Consider the following 14,924-nt stretch of genomic DNA (forward strand, 5'->3'; position numbering starts at 1 on the left):
GAACCACCAAGTGAGGGACCTGAGGAGATGCTACGAAAGGATCAGAGTTGGCACAGGACACACCAAAGACCAAGATCTTAGCACAAAGGAGATTTATTTGCCCAAGTGGGACAAAGAGCAGGGAATAAGAGTCAAAGACAGGAGACAGAGGACTAGGGAAAAGAGGAAAGGATCAAGGGAGGGAGGAAGGGATATTTGCCTTGTGGGGACAAAGAACTGCCACTGGATAAAGAGAAGACAGATGTGCTCTGTAGGCAAATGGCAATTTATAAAGGGAAAAAGGGAAACCATGTGTTAACGATGAGCTGTTTAACTTTGGTTGGCATATCAATTAGGGCGGCCGAATGGAGGCTTTTGATTATTGAACTTCAAAACTTTGATAGCTGGACACTGGTAGTCCGTCTAAGAGGAAGGAAGTGGCCAAATAAGGGAATAGACCTTGGTGCCTAGCTTTAGGAGTGTAACCTAACAGTTTAGCAAAGTAGAGGGAATCAGGGAAGGGCAAGGCCTTCCAGGGCCATGTTTGCCATGCTCAGGCTGGCTAGAGCCCTTCACTGCCTGTATAGATCTGAAGGCTCAGAGGCCTTCAGATCCTGGCCCAAGTCTGTCAGACTCAACTCAAGCCCAGCATGCTTTGTTCCCTCAGTCAATTCCATGCAGTTACCACCCCCATCTCAGAGCCACTTCCTGGGTGCTGCCTGACTTCTAACTCAGCATCAGTCTGTTGATTTGAACCTGGATGTGCTTTGTGTGAGAGTTAGAAAAACCCTAGGCTTTGAGAAGGAAGCAGAGAGGCTCTAGGTGGCTGGAAGGGGTTCAACCCTTCAACCACTTCCGCTGCTCTCCACCTGCTACCTCTTAACAATGACCTCCGGCAACGAAGTCATTTCTCAGACCCCCTGCTTCTGCTTCCTTCACTTTAAAGTGCGATGATATTAACTACAGAACCACAGGCTTGCTGGGTAAAAGCAACATGAGGCTACAGGTTATAACTGACAAGGGAGCCTGGCACATAACAGGTACACAACAAGAAGTAGTGACTGTTGCTATCAGCCATCTTCATTGGGCAGCTCCTGGATGGTCTCTGCCCCAGAATCCATCTTAGAAGAAGCCTGCCTCTCTTTGGTCATGAAGACAGCTGTAGGTATGTGCCTGGGTCATTTGCTGTTGGTGCCAGCCTGGTGTCCTGCATTCTGTGTATTCTCATTCTGTGCCTGGACTGTCCTAGGACCGAGAGGTGAGACTGAGTTTCTTGGGCTTCCAGATAACAAAGAGATATGGCAGCCTTGGTCCTAACGCTGACTTCCCTGGCCTGCTAGAGCTAGGGAAGACACCATTGAGCTGAGAGCAGGGGTGGCCAGTGGTTGACTAGGGGCAGGCAGAGCATAACCCTACAGACGGATGCTGCCAGCTTCCTGCCAGCCACCTGTCACTCAGCTGTCGTCCATGCTGGAGAAGGTCTCTGAAGAAGGTAGCCAAAGCCAGCCTATGACACTCTAGTCACATGACAGACTTGGATGTCAGAGCTTCTAGAATTTCCCCTCAGTTTGTGGGCTTAAGCAATTTTGAGTGCTCAAATCCAGCAGACCTCTCAGGGGAACTGGGCCCATCTGAGGCAGGACAGCTGTGGATGCAGGTGTGTGTGTGTGCGTGTGCGCGCGCGCGTGTGTGTGTGTGTGTGTGTGTGTGTGTGTGTGTGTTAGATGAACATGTGCATGTACATACACAGCTGGGCATCTGCAGAGGACACAGGACGATGTATGAAACCCTTGAGACAGGGTTTCTCATTGAACCTGGAGGTAGCCTTACGGCCAATAAGCGCCATTGGTCCTGTCTCTGCATGCCACTGGCCTGGAGTTCCGAGTGCATGTTAATGTACCATGCTGAGCTTTTTATGTGGGTTCTGAGGATTTGAACTCAAGCCCTGAGCCTTGTGCAATAGTTCTCTTACCACCTGCTGAGCCATTTCCTCTTCCCTCCAATCCAGCAGTTTTGATTTTTACACTGAATTTTTATTTGAAGTGAGGAGGGGAGGGAGAGAAATGGACTCCTCTGCAATGATAAACACAGCCTGCACCATCCACCCGGTCTCATCCCTGTCCTAGCTCCCCAGATACCATGCAGCCTTTGTCTCCCCCTACCTCTTTTCCATTGGCAAAGTCAACCCAGCCCTCCTCTGTGCCTTCGCCTTGGCTCTTCCCCCTGCTTGGCATACTTACCCCTCTTCCTTACTCAAGTGACGCCTTCTTCATTCCTGGGAGTTTCCATGCTACAGGGTAGGTGCCCTTTTAGGCCCACATCTCTAGTGGGAATTTACTTGTTAGAATGTTCCTTGCTTCTCTGTGTGAATGCATGCATGTGCGCAACATGTGTGTAGGACAGAGGACAACCTTGAGAGCTATTCATCAGGCATAGACCGCCAGCTCCAGGAACTGAGCCTTGTTCCTCGTGCTCATGTGGCAAGCACCCCCACACTAAACCATCTCCACGGCCCCATTGCCTCTCTTTTTATTCCCCTACAAACATGAGAACTCTCTAGAGCTGAGTTAGGCTTTGGAAGTTTAATCTCTACCTAAGGTGCAGTGCCCAATTCTCCAGGTGCTTCTCAAAGGTCTTCTGGATCCATGCTGACAGACAAGGAACCCTGAGGCTCATCTAGAAAGTTCTTCTGACTTTCCAAGGAGGGTCGTGGCATGTAGTGTGAGACTCGTTGACCACCAAAGAACCCACCACCCTCAGCACAGGTAAGGATACAGAGAGGGACATGCTATAGCTGAAAGACAGGACTTAAGGGAGACAGCAGCAGGATTGGTCCCCTAGCCTTCATTAGTAGCCTACTTATAAAAATATGCATAAGGAGGGAACCCTGGAACTACGGAGCCTCAGCCCCCTAGCTACTGAAGAGGTGAGATGCAAGTGGGGGGAGGGGCTGTGAAGAGGACACAGAAGTTCAGATGAGTACAAGCTGAAGCAGTCTTGGAGTGAGTGCTAGGCACACCAAGCTTTCTCTGCCAGTAGGTGGTTGGTTGCAGAGTGCTGAGGTCCAGAGCTTAGACCCTGGCAGCCCTAACTAGCTAGCTCAACAGGCCAATCAAACAGCCAAGTCAGTGAAAACAGAAGAGGAGATTTATTCGTTGTGGCTACACTGGGAAGAGAACAAAGAGGCCCGGGGACACCTTCACCCCCACATACATACAAGTCCATGTTGGGGTCCTGACACAGGGTTTAAATAGAGGCTATGCATAGCTAAACAGTCCCCAGTAAGTCTGGTCCTGCCCATCCCTGGCCCATCTTTGGTCTCAGCTCCAGCCTCTCTGGCAAGGTGGTCTGACAAGCTGTCAAAACCGTATGAAATCTCTTGCTGGGAGACACGTTCCCCCTCTGCTGGAACCGGGCTTCAGGATTTTCCTTCTCCCAGTGCGAAATTCCTGGGGAAATTCCAGTTTCTTGGAGTCCACTGTCTCAATAGCCTGACAGCAGAAGGGAGGAACTCTTTAGAGATCTTCATCGCCGCCAGGATGGTGACAGGGTCAAGCTTGTCTCTGCCTGGATGAAGCTACGGGTCCCAACTGGGATATCAGAGAGATTCCGAAGACAGATGGCTGTCCATAGCGTCTTTGAGGAAGCCCCTGGACAGCGGGCATGGGGTCAGTACATGAAGAGAGTTAAGAGCAGACACTTCTAAACATTTCAATTTCAACTCACGATGAAAAAAAAAAATAAGTTGGGTCCCAGAGGCTTAATCACTGTCTACATTTGAAGGTCATGTACCAACATAGACATTCTGAAATGAAAATTTCAAGAATATAAAAAGCACTTCTTTTTTATGTGTCCCCTGTGGAGAGACCTCAGCATGACCAGGTTAGAAAGCTACAGTTCTGCTGTGAGACCCGGCTTTTGTTTACTGCTTGGTAGCTTAAACTTTAGAACCATGCTCTTTTTCTGTAAAATGGGACAATAATTCCTCCTTGCTGTAATTTAAATGAGGCGATACATGCACAGTATGTGTGGGATATGGCTCTGCAGGCTGGTAGATCTCCTGTGTGGTCGCCAGGGCGATTGTCATCATGGGGGAAGGCTCTCCTTTTCACACTAATGTAAATGAAACTCACCTCTGCACACTGGGTGTGTGTGTGTGTGTGTGTGTGTGCAGCAGGCTGGTTTTCAGTCTTGTCCCACTGTCACCAGAGATGCTAGGTCATGGCCAAGCACAGCCCTGTGACTAAGATGACAATTTCCCTTTACAAGATCCAGTGTTCTGTTGCTCTCTCATTGCCAGCAGGAAAGGTTAGACCTGGAACCAGGCTAAGAGAAGGGAGCCTGGTGTTTCCTAGCATGAGGCCAGGGAGCCGGTCCAATTTCAGATCCCTCTGTTCCTTTTGAAATAATTGAAGTGTCAGCTTGGGTTCACAGGCTGGTCACAGCTTCGATCCCTCCCTAACTTCCTAAGGCAAGTCCATGAATTATACAGTGTGGGAGCAGACGGTACTAAGGAAGGCTGCATCACAAGCCGGCTTAATAAGGACACTCCAGCTATTCTTGGAAGGCATTTGCAAGTCAAAAATATGGCGCACACGGAGCTCTGATGTCGCCTTTAGAGTCTGAGCATTTCAGCTGGGTCAGCACTATTTTATGTCACATGTCATCAGCAAGAAGTGGGGGGCGGGGGACAGGGAACTTTGTTTGGCTTTGTTTTCCTTCTAACTTTTTGGTGATAGCACAAATGGTCAAATGGGCCTGCCTCCCCCACCTCGACTCCCAGGCATGCCAGTGCCTCACCCCTGGGCTGGGCTGGGTCCCTAGCTGGGGAAGGAAGAGTTGCCCTCGGGCTAAGTGGCAAGGAGATGAAAGTGTGTCTGTTTTCTTTTATATATTTCCGCAAGATTCTTCATGGCCTTACCTACCAGTCCCTAGAACATGCTGAAAACATGTTAGAGACTTGGTTGACAAGAGGGAGAGAGGGTAGAATGAATATTTCACCACTGATCCAAAAATAGCAAGCACATGTGTGTGTGTGTGTATACACATGCGTGTGCAAGTGTATGCTTGTATTTGAGTGTACTTGTGTGAGAATGTGTGTGTGCAAGTGTATGTTTGTATTTGAGTGTACCTCTGTGTGTGTATGTATGTATGTATGTATGTATGTACATGTGTGTACATACAGGTCAGAGGCCAGCCTTAGTCCTTGTTCCTTTAATTGTCCCACATTGATTTGTGTGTGTGTGTGTGTGTGTGTGTGTGTGTGTGTACATGCACACACAGGTCAGAGGCCAGTCTTGATTCTTGTTCCTTTAATTGCCCCACACTGTTTTTTTTAGATAGGGTCTCCTGTAGGTCTGGTACTTGCTAAGTAGGCTAGGCTGCCTGGACAGGGAGTGTCAGGCGCTCACTTGTCTGCTTCCCCTGCACTGGCATTATAAGCTTGGGCCATTATGCCTACTCGTCTGCTTTGAAGATTTCTTTTTATTTTTAACTATGTGCGCACGTCTGTTTTGAGGATATGTGCACACAAATGAAGTTTCCCTTGGAGGCAAGAAGAGGGATTCAGATCCCTTGGAGCTGGAGTTACAGGGGATTGTGAGCTGCCTGATGAGGACGCTGGGAACTGAATCCAGGCCCTCTGCAAGAGCAGCAAGTGCTCTTAACCTGCGAGCCATCACATTCCTCCTTAAAACATGGACCTGGGGGGTGAAACCCGGGTTTTTCTGTTTACAAAATAAGTATTTTAGCCGGGCGATGGTGGCGCATGCCTGTAATCCTAGCACTTTGGAAGGCAGAGGCAGGTGAATTTCTGAGTTCCAGGACAGCTGGGGCTATACAGAGAAACCCTGTCTCAAAAAAAAAAAACCAAATCCAAAATAAGTATTTTACTGACTAAGATATCTCCCTGCCTCCTGCACTCTGATCTATCTTTAAACATTAAATAGCCCAGAGGAGATTGACAGGATCATCAAGGCTGAGGGTCATGTGGGACAGCCCCAAGTAGGAGGCCTGATTAATCCAAAATGGTTCTCTTGAAGCTTCTGGGAGAACAGTAGCTTCCCTTCATGATGCTGGGAGAATGGAAGCTTCCTGAAGCAATGCTGTATGCTGAGCTGGTTGGAAATCTGAGTACATGTCCAACATGGGGAGGTGATCTGTCTGCAAACTCAGGATGTAATGGGAAACAAGCAGGTCATATGCACCGGAAGCTTGAATCAAGACCATCTAAGAGGGCTCCATGCATCCATATCCTGCTCAGTGGTCACATGGTGCTCATGGCTTCCCTAGCTCATTTCCTAGGACACTGGAGAGCCGGTAGCATCTTTGTGTTTGAATAGATGTATTTTGGAAGTACAAATCCAAGTACAAATCCAACCTGGTACTGATGAATGGTTTTAGGATGGCAAGCAAACACCAGCTGGCCTGTGGGCTGCAGCCACCCAGGCCATCGGTCCTCATGCTCTGCAGACCATGTCTGCTCAAACTTGCAGAGGGATCCTGGGTAGATACCCAGGAAGCCTCTAAGGACCATGTCAGGGGAGAAAAGGCCCTGATTTCAAGGGTGGGTGACACAGCTTAGCAGGTAAAGGTGCCTGCAGAGCAAGTCAATAGTCCTGAGTTTAATACCCAGAACCCACAGAAAAGTGTCAGGAGAGAATCAGCTCCTCAATTCCACAAAGATTGTTCTGTGACTTCTATATATGCATGATGATCTATGCATTCAATCATGCCCCCCCCCCCCCGGCTCTCTGGCTCTATCTCTTTTTATGTCTGATTGTGTCTCTGTCTCTCTCTCACACACATGTACACATGTGTGTGCTCATACACACACACACACACACACACACACACACACACACACACACACACACCTTCCTGGAACCCTTTAGGGCAGTGTTGCTACTGCTGGTCCTCACCTTAGGCAGAAAGAGGATGGATTAGGTCATTCTAAGACGGGTTCAGACGCTGGGGGTGAGCTCTGGGCTCAGGTGCTGTAATGGATACATGTGGCTTCACGTCTACTTCAAGAATGTGCCCCAGGGAATTCTGGGTTAAGGGATGCTGGGCAAGCATGGTGACAGGATCAATCCTGGACCACAAACAAGGAGACAGGGTTCCTCCTCTTCAGCAGCATCACGCAGCAGCCTGCCAGGGCTTCTTTACCTCATCTGTGGCACACGTATGTGGAGGCCCCAAGTCAGTCCCATATGTCCTTCTGCACGATGCAGTCCACTTCTCCAGTGCTGGGATTCCGAGCACACACCATCACATCTGGCCTTTTAAAATAAGAGGTGGAGCTTACGTCTTCATCCTTGCAGAGTGGCAAGCACTTTACCGACTGAACCACCTCACCAGGATGCTCCCTCTTTACCACCCCACCCCCATGTTGCAGCAGAAATGGAATTAGGTCCCTAGTCCCCTCCCATAGGATAACCTGGTCCTGGGAGGCGGTGGGTGTGGACGCTCGCTAAGCTGCCATCACACCTCGCTCCCTCGGAGACTCAGATGCTGTCTTCTGTAGTTACCCAGGATGCACTCCCCCCCCCCACCGCAGCAACTGTCCTGCTTGTGTTCATAGCTCTGCCCTTTCCTGCCGCACTCCACAAAGCCTGAGGCATCTTCTTACCTCCTGGTATGGGTCCTATGCCTGAACCTCTAAAGTAAGAACATGGACTCTCCAGCCTTGCCAACTGTTTCAGTGGCCTTGGGCCTACGACTGGGCTGATCTAATCAGAATGATCTAATTAGCATGTTCTTTGCTGGACATGCGTTCTCCATGTCTTTGGTCATTATCCATCATTGTTACCTTGTTCCAGGGAGACTCTTTCATCAGCATTTGTGCCCACGGGTGTCTGCTGAGACTGGCCACCTAACCCCGTCTTTGGATAGATGTTCCCTGTCCTTGCTGACATCAGCTGAGACATGACAATGTTGTTCCTCTTCTGAGACCAGATGACAGTTTTTCCAGCTGTTGTGAGTCCCCCGGGAAGCTCTGCCTTCTCTCCACAGGTCTGGGGGAGCCTATTTATCTGATGTCTCTACAGCAGACTGGGGAGTGGGGTTCTGTCCTGGACAATTTTATATCAACTTGAGACAAGTTAAAGGCATCTGAGAAGGAAACCTCAGTTGAAAAAAATGGCTACATAAGATTGGGCGGTAGGCAGGAAAGCCTGTAAGGTTCTTTCTCAATTGGTGGGGAGGACCCAGTCATTGTGGGTTGCTAGTCCTGGATTCCATAAAACAGCAGGCTGAGCAAGCCATGGGGAGCAAGCCAGTGAGCAGCACCCCTCCATGGCCTCCGCATCAGCTCCTGCCTCCAGGTTCCTGCCCTGTTTGAGTTCCTATCTTGACTTGATCTTCAATGGTTCAGGATATGAAAGCCAAACAAACCGTTTCCTCCTCAAGTTGCCTTTGACCGTGGTGTGTCATCACAGCAATGGGAAGCCTGACTAAGGCAGGCTCCAACTGTCTCGTTCCCCCCTGGATTGTCGTCCTCCTTCAGGGCATGGCCCATCCCAAATCCTCCTTTTTCATTTTTAAAAACATGGCAGAACATTCTGGTTCTGTAGCTTCCTTTGAGCCACAAGAGGCAGAAGGCCTGTGGTTCCTTATCCCCCACATTGATGGTCATCCTCCCCAGCAGCCTCTCTATCACATCTCTACAGCTGCTGCCCTTCGACACTCACACGGTTCCTTCCGTGCTTTGCTTCCGACGACACTCGGAATGGACAGGAGTCTTACAAATCAGAGCTCAACATCCCAGAGTTTGTCTCTGCCATGATGCCTTAAATCTCTGAGCTGAGAAGTGTTGACTGACTGATCCTTGGCACGACCCTAACGCTTGCCTGCTTATTCCGTTTGTCTTTCCTCCCTCATGTCCTCCTCTCCCTCTTTTCCCTTTCCCTTCTTTTGTGTAGTCCAGGTCATCTTCAAACTTGCTGTGTGACCAACGATGACCTTGAATTTCTGATCCTCTTGCCCCTACTGTCTTGTGGTTAGTGGTGTGTCCACCTAGCAGGCACAAAGCCCTGGATTCACTCTCCATAAACCAGGCATGGTGACATGCACCGGTAATCCCTGCACTTGGAAAAGTAGAGGCAGGAGGACCAGAAGTTCAGCATCATTTTTGGCTGTGTAGAGGTTCAAGACTAGCTTGGGGGTATAGAAAACCATGTGTTCAAAAATGGGGTTGTATAGGTAAGGTTTAAAAATACTTGAAGACTGGTTTTTAAATTAAAATTAAAATTAATTTAAATTTAAATTAATTAAAAATTTAATTTTAATTTTTTAATTTTAATAAAAAATTGCATTATTTTATTGCTCTCTGTGTGTATACTCATGTGTGCTCATCTGTGCACACACACATCAGAGCACAAGTGTGGAAGTCAGAGGACAACAGGTGGGAATTGATTCTCTCCTACTGTGTGGGTCCTAGGGATTGAACTCGGGTTATCAGTCTTGGCAGCAAGAACCTTTACCCACTGAGCCCTATTGTCAGCCTAACAAATATTTCTTATTTATTTTTAATGAAAGGGAAAGGGCTGGGAAGGTGGAGGGTCATAGATAGTGGAGAGTCTGGTGATTGTTTCTGTCTGGAGGAGGATGAAGAGAGATTTTGGAAACTCCTATAAACAGCAGCAGAAGACAGGGGCGTGACAGGAAGCAGGGTAGAGATGGTGCAGGATAGGAACTGCTCTAAGGGAAACATTGGCCTATGTGCTGTGTGCTCTGTGGCTGCCCATCAACTTCCCACCCTCCTGCGCGAAGGAAGCACCTCCTTCCCTGCCGGTTGGCTTCAGACTTGGGGGTGTGATTTAGTTTGTCCAGTGGCCCACTTTGGGGCAGATACTTCCAGTGTAGGCCTGGATGCCACTTGGCTCCCCACGGGGACTGCTTAGTTACCCCCAGGTTCCAGAAAGAGACAGCAACAGCAGTGAGCATGACTTATAGGTTACCTAGCTGTGGTACCTGAGTCCGCTGACACTTGGGCAGAATTATTTGTTATTGACCCATAGCCTTGCCTAGCCTGACTGATACACTGTAGTTGGGTGGGGTTAGAATGGAGTTTATGTGACTAGGCATCTGATTCTTTCCCTTTTAACTGGTTCACATGAGGGTCTCTGGGTGGCTGTGACTAGAAAGGAGCCAGTGTAAAGGGCCCTGGACATCTCATCTGTCCAATACATCCTTGAAGACTAAGAAATCAGGAACCAGAATGGGAAAAATCTGGGAAACAAAGGGAGATTCAAAGCCTTTTTTTTTGCTGGTTAAGATAAACTTAACAGAAAAAAAATTAAATGGCTTTTTTTTTTTTTTTGGTTACCACAAATGTCACTATTATCACAGATGACATTAATTTCTAAGAGAAAAAGAAGAAAATATGTCACAATTCTGTTTTGTACATATGCTGATTAAATGAAAAGTTTATAGCAGATGCCAGCCTCAAATAAGGACATATAAATATTTAATTGTTTGTCTGCATGTATATATTTCTGTATACACAATACATGTCTGCAAGCACACAGGACACTGCTTCTCAAGTGGGATGGTTTCATTTCTAGGGAATGTTTGGCAATATCTGGAAACGTTTTTGTTTGTCCTATCTGAGGTCTGGGGTGCTCCTGGAATCCAGGGAAAGGGGCTTGGAACATTGCTTATCTTCCAAAGGCCAGGACAGCCTCTGTTTTCTGCCTTGAATGTCAGTGCTGCTGAGGAAGAAGCCAGATGTTCTACTGTACACTTGTAATCCCAGCACTTGGGAAATGGAGTCAGGAGGATTAGGAATTTAGGGTCATCCTCTGTTATGTGGCCAACCTAGGCTAAATGAAACCCTGTCTCAAAAAAAAAATCACTTAAAAAATAAACAGCACTTGAGGAATGTTGGCCTAGGCCAGCCTCCATCTGTGATGGCTGTTCTTGGATGTCAACTTGACTACATCTGGAAGTAACTAAAACCCATGTGTCTGGGCACACCTGCAAGGGATTTTTTTCTAATTAAATCATTTAAAGTGGGAAAACCTACTTCTAATCTAAATCTTTGGGGTGAGAAGATCCTCCTTTAATCTGGACCACACCTTCTGCTGGAAGCCTCAAAAGAAGACATGGAAGGAAGATGCTGTTCTCCTTTCCTGCTGGCCCTCACTCTCATTAGCAAGTCCAGTTCTTCACTGGAATTAGAGCCTACTTCTTCAGGATTCCAGCATATACTGAAAACCAGCTCAGACATCCAGTCTTGTGGTCTGAACAACTGTTGGATTCTTGGACCTTTCGTTGGTAGACAGCCATTGTTGGGCTAGCTGGACCACAGCCTGTAAGTCATTATAATACATCTAATACATATGTATGTACATATATATGCATAACACACACACACACCTCTACAGAACCCTGACTAATATAACACCTGAAACAGAAACTCTGAGGGTAGAATGTGTGATAACCTGGTGTTCCAGCACTTTCTTCAAGCATGGCCATCCCTGACAGATTCTTTTAACAGTTCTATCTTGCCTTACTCACACAGAGGTCACAGGCTGGTAGAAGGCCACCAACCTTCCCGGCCTCCGAGGCACAGACTCCGCAGCAGCCTTGGTGATGCTCTGGCTCTGGGGGAAAATGCACAGGGTCAGTCCAGAGCCAGGTTCAGCTTTCTTATGAGAACCGCTGGTTTACCTGTGTGCTGTGCGTTATGCGTGGGAGCTCAACTGTGAAAAGGTGAAAGTGTGGGGTTGGATTGGGGAGAGGCATTGGGAAGAGAAGAGCAAGGTATTTCATACTCTTATGAACATATAGCTGTTACTTTTATTATTTCATTCTCTGTCTCTATGTGTGTATGAATGCTGTTGTGTGTGTAGGCACATTATGCATGGGTTGCGGAGGCCAGAGGTCAATCTACCCTGTTGTTCTTTAGAGAATGTTCACCTTGGTTTTTGAGACAAGGTCTCTCATTGGGACCTAGGGCTCACCAGTTAAGGCAGTCTAGGATCCAAGGATCCTCCTGTCTCTCCCCCCCCCCCCCCCAGTTCTGGGATTAAAAGAGCATGCCCAGCCTTTTTTAAAGAGTGGGAAGGCTCTTAAGTTTGCTTGGCAAACGCTTTATCAACTGAGCCGTCTCCTCAACCTCAAGATATGAATTTTAATGTGTTGTGTCAAATATTGCCTCCTAGAGAATGTTTGGGTGTAGCTTGTTCCTATGCAGATAGAGATGTAGGATTTTGTAGTTATATGCTCTGTCTGTCTGTCTGTCTTCTCTGTCTGTCTTCTCTGTCTGTCTGTCTGAGGCTCTGTCTCTCTTTTTCTCTCTGTACACTTATTCTCATACATATATATGAAGGGGACTTGGTACATGCATTAGAAATGGTGGGGGACTTTTACTATTGTCCAGATAGTCACTGCTACAGTCCCACACAGATCACCAACTCTCACTGAGACATCACTGGGCTACAATGATGTTATAGGAGCAGTGAGTCACCTAACCCTGGAATAACAACAGCTGGGCTGCTGGGAAGGCAGGAAAGTTTAAATTTTTGCTTCTCAGTTGAGGGAGTCAGAAAAAAATGCTGAATAGCCAGCAAGATGAGGTCAGGCACGGTGGTCTAGTAGGTAAAGGCCTTGCCCCCAAGACTGATCTTGACTGAGACTGACCAAACCTTAATTTGATCCCTGGAAAACGGCCGATGGAAGGAGAGGACTAATTAATGAAAGCTGGCCTCTGACTTCTACATAGTTGCCATGATATGATCTTGCACATACACGTGGACAAGAAGAAATAAATGTGATTTTTAAAGTGGTGGGCGAGTGGGACGTTCAATGTCGGATGGATCCCACTAGAGGTTTGGGTGAGTGTGGGATGGGGAGAGGGGAAAGTAGGAAGCTACTGTAGAATCAGAATGTTGTTCTGCATTATGCTGCTACTTTTTAAAGTTTAAATAAACAAACGACATGGTTGTCAGAGTGCTGAAGGACAGTTTCCTACCCCATCTGTTACCCTGTGAGCTCATATTTTCAGCTGGCAGAACAGAGTCCGGGATTCAGGTCTTATTCATGTGGTCTGAGAGGTCCTAGGCTAAGCCATGCTGTAGTCTTTTTAAATTAATTAATTAATTAATTATACATATGGGTGTTTGTCTGCATGTAAGTATGTGCACCAGAAGAGGGCATTAGATCTCATGGTATTAGTTACAGATTATTGTAAACCACCATGTGGTTGCTAGGAATTGAACCCAGGACTTCTGGAAGAGCAGCTAGTGCTCTTAACCTCTGATCCATCTCTCCAGCCCCATGCTGGAGTCTAACATCTCAGTTCAAGAGCCCTGTTGTTCTGGTTTGGATGTGAAATGTCCCCATAAGCTCTTGTGTTTGAACACTCGGTGGCCAGCTGGTGGTTCTGTTTCAGGAGGGTGTGGAAGCTGAAGGAAGTGGGATAATGGGGGAGCAAACTTAAGGGTTCATCTTTCTGCCAGATGGCTTAATTACCCTGCAGGTACAAAGTCAGAAGTGAGTCCTGCTGGACTGTGAGCCCCTCAATGAGGCAGAATGCTGTGAAGAGGGGGCTGTCAGGATTGCTTGTGTTGGGTCAGGTAACCCCAGCCTCTCTTCACTAATCTGAAGGACACTTTAGACTTGAGTTGGTACCATGATAGTTCTTACCTTCCATTCCTTTCTACTTCTGACATGCCTTCCTAGACTGCAATAAGAAGAGACATAAATGACATTTTTGCCAGCTCTGGTGACACAGGTCTATAATCTCAAGAGACTGAGGAAGGAGGATTGAAAAATTCGAGGCCAATTTGGACTGTAGATCTAGTTCAAAGCCAATCTAAGTAACTTAGTGATACACTGAATCAAAATGAAAAGCAAAGAAAAGAAACTTGGGATCTAGCTAAATGATAGTGTGCTTGCTTGGCAAGTGAAAGGCCTTATGTTCCCTGAGTAGAAATAAACAACTAAACAAACAAAAAAATATACAAGGCAGGAATGGTGACATGTGTCTATAATCCCAGGACTTGGGAGGCTGGCATTTATTTTCCAGACTCCCTTGCAGCTAGATCTTCTGTGAAAATAGAAGTGAGGTGGCTATGGAGTTTATTAGACGAGTTGATTCTACAGACAGACAGAGAGACAACAACATGGTGGGAGTTCTGTGAAGAGGTTAGGCCTGAGCACCAGAGATAGACAGTGTCATGGGGTCTCAGAAGAGAAAAAAACAGGGCCCACATTGCAGAAGTAGGAGATGTTTCATAGCAAGAGTATACAGCCTGGTTCTTTCATTCCCAGGCAGGAGCCAGGGAAGTGGGTGGGGAGCAGGTGGCTTTGGTATAACTCACTTCCCAGTTAAGAGATCCTGGCATCAAGAAGTCTGTTAGCTAGGGTCTCACCCTGTCACAGTAGGGGGCTTGTAAAACAGGGATTGGAGACTGCTGTGGCCTGAGCAGAGTCTAGATTCTATAGTGAGGTCATCTTAGCATTGCTTTTTGTTGCCTTCTGTGGACAAATATGGGAGCCATATTCTCCAATGTGTTATATCTGGGCCTCATTCTTGCTGGAGCTGAGAAAAGCAATAAGTGATAGATTTGTGACTGTTGGCCTTAGCATCCTGATTCTCCACCTTCCCAGCTGTGGCAGAGTGACAACTCCCTGGTGGGTCAGCTCCCATGTGGTGATATCTCAAATGATGTTCTTAGAAACACCCAAAACACCATGAAACGTTCTCTCCTTTTTGTTTTTATGTATGTGTACAAGTGTCTCTGTGTGTGTACATGTATATATGAATATATATGGTGACCAGAGATAAATGTTGATCTCCTCAATTGATCTCAATCTTTTTTTAGGTTAATTATTGCTATGTGTGTATGTATGAGTATATGGTGTGTGTGTGTGTGTAGTGTGATGTGTATGTGTGGTGTGGTGTGTGTGTAGTAGTGTGGTGCGTGTAAATGTAGTGT

General features: G+C 47.1%; 1 long non-coding RNA gene across 1 annotated transcript in view; it reads left to right on the top strand.

Moving 5' to 3' along the window:
- The first annotated feature begins 864 nt into the window (after positions 1 to 864).
- LOC127688953 (uncharacterized) overlaps positions 865 to 14,924 on the top strand; it is a 48,492-nt gene continuing 34,432 nt past the window's right edge. Inside the window, exons 1-2 of the long non-coding RNA XR_007978795.1 lie at positions 865 to 1,144; positions 2,599 to 2,744. This is a non-coding gene — a long non-coding RNA (uncharacterized LOC127688953). The remainder of the gene's footprint in view (positions 1,145 to 2,598; positions 2,745 to 14,924) is intronic.

Source organism: Apodemus sylvaticus, chromosome 7 (genome assembly GCF_947179515.1).
Source record: "Apodemus sylvaticus chromosome 7, mApoSyl1.1, whole genome shotgun sequence".
NCBI classification, from domain to species: Eukaryota; Metazoa; Chordata; class Mammalia; order Rodentia; family Muridae; genus Apodemus; species Apodemus sylvaticus.